Source organism: Apium graveolens, chromosome 1 (assembly GCF_009905375.1).
Source record: "Apium graveolens cultivar Ventura chromosome 1, ASM990537v1, whole genome shotgun sequence".
In the NCBI taxonomy this organism is placed as follows: domain Eukaryota; kingdom Viridiplantae; phylum Streptophyta; class Magnoliopsida; order Apiales; family Apiaceae; genus Apium; species Apium graveolens.
In genome coordinates, this window is record NC_133647.1 from 12,417,955 (window position 1) to 12,424,048 (window position 6,094).

Here is a 6,094-nt window from a genome sequence, read left to right on the forward strand (position 1 = left end):
GTAATTTGTAAATCGGTAATTCAATCGAATATTTTCGATTTCCGAAATCTGTAATCATGATTTTTAAAAAAATAATTAGAATTTTTTTATACTTTTGACAAGAATAATTAAGATAATATGCTTTTTAACAAATGAATGGGTAGATGTTCTTAGCTGGGGGAACTGAACCATTAAATCTTCAATTTAGGAGGACAAGGTGCCAGTCCGGCGAAGCATTTTTCCTCGGCTTTTTCTGGATTTAGCGCTTTTTTAATTAACCTGGACTGTTTGGGCAAATTCCTAAATGTCTATATATCAGTGCACAGATATGTTAGCAAGTGATCATGGGTTACTTTCCTTTTACCGATCTCTGTTTGAGGTTTTATACGGGATTGATTTATTTATAAAATCATTTAAATAACATTAAATATATTTTGACTTTTTTTTCTAAATAAAATAACTTTTCATTTTTGCTCCGTATGTTAAATTGCAAAAGTAAATATAATTAGACATATTAATATGTCAAATAGAGTTTAGCATTTAACTTTTTAATTTGATCTTAAATTTTAAATTTTAAGAATAAAATTAAACATACTCCCTCCGTCCCATGGGTTTATCTACGTTTACTATTTGCACGTATTTCGAGGCTTGTATAAAGTATAGTTTCGTAATGTTTTTTTTTAATTTTTTTTTTTTGAATAAAAGTTTAAACATAAAACTTTTATACAGAAAAAAAAAATAAAAAAAATATAATAGAGTTATAATTTAAACGAGCATTAAAAAGCGTGTCAAAAAGTGATGTAGAGAATTCAATGGGATAGAAGGAGTAATTTTTAACACCTATTCCAAAGTTATTATCCTTGTTTCTAAATTCTCTCTTTTTATTTTAATATTCACAATTATAAATTAAGGTAATTTGTAATTTGTAATTTGAATTTTAATTTTGTTTCAAAAAAATTATAAATTATAGATTATGATTTACCAAATACTTACGGCGTATAAGTAACTTATACGTAAAATTATCTAAACACATAAATAATTTATAAGTTAAAATTTTTATATCACTTATATGATATTTTTCTACTTTAAGTGATGAGTTACATATTTTAAGAAACCACTACCTGACCAAGATAAAACTAATTCTGAGGTCACAACCCAAAATTCAAATTTTGCACGTAAATTTATGCAGCTTTGCAAATATTTAACACGTACTTAAGATTACTAGCTTTTGACCTTTATTTTAGTTTTTAATATTTAAAATGTATATAATTTTAATATAAGCAATATATAATTATCATCTTATTTTAAGTGGGTGTAATTTATTATAAGGAGTAAATAATATCAATCAGTATGTTATAATTATGTTTGTTTCTTGAACTATAACTAGCTCTATAGCATAGCATGTGCAATGCACAGATATTAAATTTTATTTTTTAATTATAATTATTAATGTTATATTTTTTTTATGGATAAATGATGTAGTTATTTGTGTGTATAAGCTTGAGTATTTCTGTTGTGGTTACAATGTTATTGCGGGTATTTGTTTTAACTGTAATTATTAAGAGTACATGTATGTCGTTGTCCGGTAAATTGAGGACATATTTGTTTGTGTATATGAGTTATTTTTAGCGCGTGGTAATATGTGGGTTGAACGTATTCTTAAAAATTTGACATTAAACTGAAATAATAGAGGCCGAAAGTTGTATTTCTTGTTGTCCACTGCTAATAGCGATCCATGAGGGTTGTTGTAGAAATGTTTGTGCTATTTTTTGTTATCCACTGCTAAGGGTGATCAGGTTGCTTTAAAAGTGTTTATGGTTGTTTGAGATACTGCAAAATAATAGTAGTTTGTTGGCTTATAATTTTATTTTTTATTGTTATTTTAATATTTATTCTTGACCTTAGTAACTTTTCACTTCCCTCGTATATGTATGTCATTGTCCGGTGGATTAAAGACGTATTTGTTTGTGTATACGAGTTTTTTTGGGACGTGGTGATGTTGGAAATAATACTAACTATTACAGTAACATAGAGGCAAATACTAACTAGTATAGCAACATAGAGGCAATTATATATTGAATTTAGCAAGATAAGGCCAAGATAACAGGTAACAAAGCAAAACCTGTAGGTAAACAGCATGCAAGTCAGAAACTGTAAGAACAAAGAAAAACAAGAGTGCGTACCAGTAACCATAGCTTTAACACTTACAGAAAGCACATAAAACAGTGATGTGAAACTGGTAAAATGCAGAAAGTAACAAAACAGCTGAGTTGCCAGACCTTGCTCGAAGTCCTGGCTGCTCTTGAAGAGATAGTTGCCCCCACCTGGCTGCTTTGGGAATGCTATGTAACAACTTCTCCAAGATAAAACAGCTCCGAGCTTTGAGTTGACAGCACCTCGAAAGCTCAACTTCGACTGGGACCTCACTTCGCCGGAAAACCGCTATCTGAATATGGGAGAGCAGAGAGTATAGAGAGAAGAAGAAGAAGGTAAGGTGTGGTGTAAAAAACTCAGAACCTTAGTCCTCTATTTATAGTAGAGACTAAGTGTAACTAACCACCCCATTTAATATCAGAATTAAAATGTACAATTAATAGATAAATCAAAACTGATAATTTGAATTTAAAATAAAATTGTAACAGTTTATTCATTAATCCCTCACATTATTTTAGATTTAATTTTAATTTGAATATAATCAGTTACATAGTTATTTGTCAAATATCCAGGTTCAACGAATCTGACTAAGCCCACTTACAAAATGACTCAGCCCAATTCAGAAACCGAACCTAATTCAACAGTTATAACCCAGCCCAAACTGATAAATAAATTCTAATTAAAATATTAAATCACACAAATAAATAAAATCCTCGCCCAGGTCGCCTCGTGTACGCGAGACGCCTAGACATTCTCCCAAATCGCCCTTCGACCCGACCGGGTCGGGGCGGCGCAGCGGCGTGTGTATGTGTGTGTGCGCGTGAAGCACACAAGAACACAATGCACCATCACACACCATTTAGTTGTACACTACCCATGTGTGTGATACTATATAAAGCCAATACCCCATTTATTTATTTTTAATGTGGGACAAAACACATTCTCTTTTCAAGCTTTTACAACCTACTAATTTCAACTCTATTTCTCTATGTATTTCACTAAGAAAATACTTAGATCCATATATAAAAGTTTTAGTTCACATATCATGGAACAACTTCCAAACATTAGATTTTAGGATTATCATCAAGAACATAATAAAACTATGATCTAAAAATCCAATTTTCTAACAATCCCCCACAAATCCATACAGAAATGCGATCAGGTTTTTCATCATGACTTGTTTTTCAGAGTCGGTACCCTTCCGGGTTTGAACCCTCCTAAGTCCTCTACTTTAATGGCTACCAGATTCAGATGGAATGTTTCACCTTGAATCTTAATCCGTTTAGTTTAACCATGCTCCATAGACGACGACGAGTCAACGGCTATGGTGTCAATCTATGGCTTTGAGACATTAATGGTCTTGTCTCGATCCTGTTCGTTGAATGCTTCAAGGAATAACTCTTTCCTCTAATTGCGACCACATGATAAGTGGCATTTTATACCATTTAGAACGTCTTAAAATGGCTTAAATTGGTGTCTTGAAATCAAGTATTTTGTGTATTTGATGCGTTTTTCTAGTGTTTATGCATTTCAGGGTTTTAGTTGCATTTCGGGGGAGGAATCATCAAGAATAAGCCTTGGCATGTGTCCACCATTGCGAGAGGAAAGAAACGGGCAGATTACGGCGAAGAAACGGAGCAAAATCATTTTTTTTCCAGTAGAGGTCTGAGCGCCCGCTCAGCTATGCTGAGCGGCCGCGCAGGGTCGGGAAAAAAGGCAAATTATTTTAGGACTTCTACTTCTGTTTGGTTTCCACTTCTATGTAATCTGAGTTTTATGGGACTATTATATAAGTAGATTTGAGACGTTTTCACAAGTGTGGATTAAAAGAAGATTGTGTTTTTACGCAAGGAGCGAAGGAGATAAGGAAGAAGACCGATTTAGCACACCGCAACAAAGAGGAAGCATATATTCTTGTGATTCTTGTTTCGTTGTAACGTTGGATGCTAGTTTTCTTGCTTTGAACTTATTTATTCTTGTGACGTACTATGTTTTAATATAATTAGTTTAGTTATTATTTTCTTGTGTTTGTTTATCATGATTTCATATGAACCCATGATGACGATAAGTGCTATTATGGGCTAATCGTGATCATGGGGTTGCAACGGATTTATTATGGAATTCTTTAGTTAATTGTTTAATACTTTAGTGTGTTATGATTGTATGATATCTAGTATTGGTTGTGCGTATTCGTCTTATGTGCGTCGCGAACATATAAGATAGGGTGTTAATCTCTTGTGAAGCGATGGTGGATCTTGAGATTTAGAACTTGCCATGCTAGCATAGGTTCATGTATGTTGTGCATGATTAGTGGGTAACTCTAACAGTTTTATTTGCCCTATGTAATCAAAAGGAATAACTTGTGCTTAAATCATTGTGTTGTCAATTTCTGTAGACATATAGGAACTCAACATAATTGATGACTATTCAACTTCTATCTTAATTGTGGATGCTTGGTAGAATGGTATTAGTACAATGAAAGTTGGCTTTTATCAGTTTCGTGTTATTCGATTAATAACATCACTGTCACATGCTAAAGGTAATAACAATGGCTATAGAAGGAAGTAATAATGAAGTTGTGATCTCATGAGTATTTTATTATTGATAAATTGAAGTGTTAGTTAAGTGGTTAATTAAGTAGTTAATTGTAGTTAATATTTAATCAACAATTTTAAGTATTAGTGTCTTAACATTGAGAAGTAATTATACATTGGTGAGTGAGTTTAATTAGACAATAATTTAGTCTGAGTCTCTGAGGGAACGAACTAGAAAGTATTCTATATTACTTGCGAACGCGTATACTTGCGTGAATATTAGCGCGTGTTTTCGCCCTAACAAGTTTTTGGCGCCGCTGCTGGGGACTCGGTGTATTTGTTTAGTTTATGTACTTACCATCATTGGTCATTAGGACTCAGTGATTAGGACGTAGTAGTTACTTATTTTTTTCGGTTGTGTTTCAGGTACTTTAGCAAGCGTTTATGCAAACTCGTTCTCGTGCTCGCAAGAGGACTTTAGATACAGCTGAGGAGACAGACGAAGTTCTTGATACTCCAGAGAAGTTAGATTTTGAGGATTCGGATTCAGGAACTGAGCAGAAAGAACCAGTAAACATGGGAGATCGTATTGTTCAAGCTGATCCAGCTCTTATGGATTTTTCTCGGCCTAAAATTGATGACATTCAGTCAAGCATCCTTCATCCGGCTATTCAAGCTAACACCTTTGAAATCATGTCGGGCACTATTCAGATGGTGCAGAATTCTATTTCTTTTGGAGGAGCGGCAACTGAAGACCCCAACATGCACATAAGGAATTTTGTCGAGATCTGCAGCACTTTTAAGTATAATGACGTGACTGATGAGGCTATCAAGTTGAGGCTTTTCCCATTCTCACTAAGGGACAAGGCTAAAGACTGGTTACATTCTGAACCAGGTGGGTCCATCACTACGTGGCAAGATCTTGCGCAAAAGTTTCTGGTGAAGTTTTATCCGATGGCAAAGACTGCTGCTATGAGGAGTGCTCTTACTCAGTTTGCACAGTAACCTATAGAGTCTATGTGCGAGGCTTGGGAACGCTACAAGGAAATGTTGAGAAAATGTCCACATCATGGAATGCCGGATTGGATGGTGATCACTGGTTTCTATAATGGTTTGGGGGCCCAATCTCGGCCCATGCTCGATGCAGCAGCTGGAGGCGCCTTATGGGCTAAAAGCTATACTGAGGCGTATAATCTTATAGAGACGATGGCTGCGAATGAGCATCAAAACCCAACTCAGAGGATGACGTCAGGCAAGGTAGCAGGTATTCTGGAAGTTGATGCAGCCACCGCTATTGCAGCCCAGCTCCAAGCGCTATCAATGAAGGTTGATTCTCTGGCTACATATGGAGTTAATCAAATAGCTATGGTTTGTGAGCTTTGTGCAGGTTCTCATGCTACGGATCAGTGTTCTCTTGTCAACGAATC

General features: G+C 34.6%; 1 non-coding gene across 1 annotated transcript; it reads right to left on the bottom strand.

Annotated features, from left to right (window-relative positions):
• Window positions 1-5,636: 5,636 nt before the first annotated feature.
• LOC141680307 (small nucleolar RNA R71) lies at window positions 5,637-5,743 on the bottom strand. The gene has a single exon (XR_012558306.1). It is a non-coding gene; the product is annotated as a small nucleolar RNA R71 (small nucleolar RNA).
• Between the last annotated feature and the right edge of the window lie 351 nt (window positions 5,744-6,094).